At 37.6% G+C, this 1,740-nt stretch overlaps 1 protein-coding gene across 1 annotated transcript in view; it reads left to right on the top strand.

Moving 5' to 3' along the window:
• The window catches only part of LOC105826872 (zinc finger protein 37 homolog), a 67,367-nt gene that overhangs the window by 64,044 nt on the left and 1,583 nt on the right, over positions 1-1,740 (top strand).

Consider the following 1,740-nt stretch of genomic DNA (forward strand, 5'->3'; position numbering starts at 1 on the left):
CAGAGTGAGTTTAGCGATGTAGGTAAGAGACTGAAATATTCAGAGTGGAGAAGTGGTATCAATTCTACATGTGGAGAGAGGACAATGGTTGCCAGGCTGTACAACTGAATCTCTGAATTTAGGAAAATGAATTCTGCTTGCTTCACTTCCTAATTATCTCCAATTTTTCACTCTTTAGTTTTTTCCCCAGCTACATATGCATCACAGCCATTCTCCTTCTTTCCCTGTGTTTTGACTACATATTTCTCACTGCACTCTACATTTCATATCATTTCACACAGGACTTCGTTGATTCTCTGAAGTGTTTTGAAATATTTGTAATACAATGATAAATTATTTTGAGCTGGAGAGTTTGAAGCCATTTATTTGTTTTAAACACAAAATTCTAACCAGTTAGTTGAAATAATATGGAAATAGTGCCAGTAGCCCACAGAATTAAATCAGGCAGTCAGGACTACGGTAGATGTGGAGTCAAATAAAACATGATCATGATATACTTCTTAGAGGTACATGAGACTTATAGAAGAAAATGGAAAGCCTTTGTGACATGTGAAAAGAAGATTGGAGTGAGCTCAATTTAATCATTCCAAGTCTTAGGTGGTGTCATCTTATGGGCAAATGTAACAAAGGTGGAATGGGAATTTTGAGAATATGGTCAATTTCTGATTATCAGGAAAGCAGGAGTCTGTTCTTATATTTAGAATTACTGGGCAATACTACAGATCAGATACTATTCATAGTCAGAGATTGTGCTTGTTCAGGCCTAGATTAGTTCTATTGGAACACAGATGAATCAAACTTTGTAGGCATAGCTTTAAAATGTTGTATTTTCAGAATAAATGTTTAAGATGAAGACACCTCTGGGAGACTGTACTAGGCAAATTCAGCTAGGCATGTGTTGTGATTACATACACGCAATTCCAGTTTCCCAAGGAATAAATATAAACTATAACCCCAGATTAGGTTAGATCCACCTATAGGTGGGTGACCTTCCAGGGAAGCTGAGTCAGAGCTGGCAGGGATGCCCCTCATTTCCACTCATTGCATTGATCAATCTATCTCTGTCATCCTTGCTTTGTTTGAGACCCTGGGAAAAGTGGGCAAGCAATTGGCCAGTCAGATGCATTGAGTATTTTAACCTGAAACAGTCTATGCAGTTTTTAGAATCAAAGTTCCTATGTTCTTTTACAGCCCATGCTCTCCTTTTATTCAGCCTGTCTAGAGTAGAAAGTGGATTGTGAATTGTAGAAATTGGTACAACAACATTGCATTTCAGTTCATGTTCGCGCATTTCACATTGGCACAATTGAAATATAATAGTGTGCCACTTACTGTAGGTGTTCGACTTTGTTTAGCTATACCAAGAAAAGACTTGCATGCTATCAGAATGTAATATATGCCTCTTTTTCTTATGGTATGAATGGGTAGCAGCCAGCCCAAGATCGATGAAATATTATAATGACCACATGGGATACTTGTTTGTCTCCATTTACTCTCTTTCATAGTTCTACACCATCAATGTGCTCATGCTTACTCAAGTTGGCTTCTCCAGTTCCAGGCATTAAATCACATTCCAGACAGCAACTCAGAGGAAATGGGAATTTGATGGAATATGTGGAATTTGATTGCAAAACATTTTAAATTCAGAAAAGACCATTATCCCCAGGCATTTCTCTAAATATCTCTTTGACTAGAACTATTGTATGTCCATCCTATGCAGAAACATCTCTCTGAAGCACC

The sequence above is a fragment of the Propithecus coquereli genome, unplaced genomic scaffold (assembly GCF_000956105.1).
Source record: "Propithecus coquereli isolate 6110/MARCELLA unplaced genomic scaffold, Pcoq_1.0 Scaffold930, whole genome shotgun sequence".
In the NCBI taxonomy this organism is placed as follows: Eukaryota; Metazoa; Chordata; class Mammalia; order Primates; family Indriidae; genus Propithecus; species Propithecus coquereli.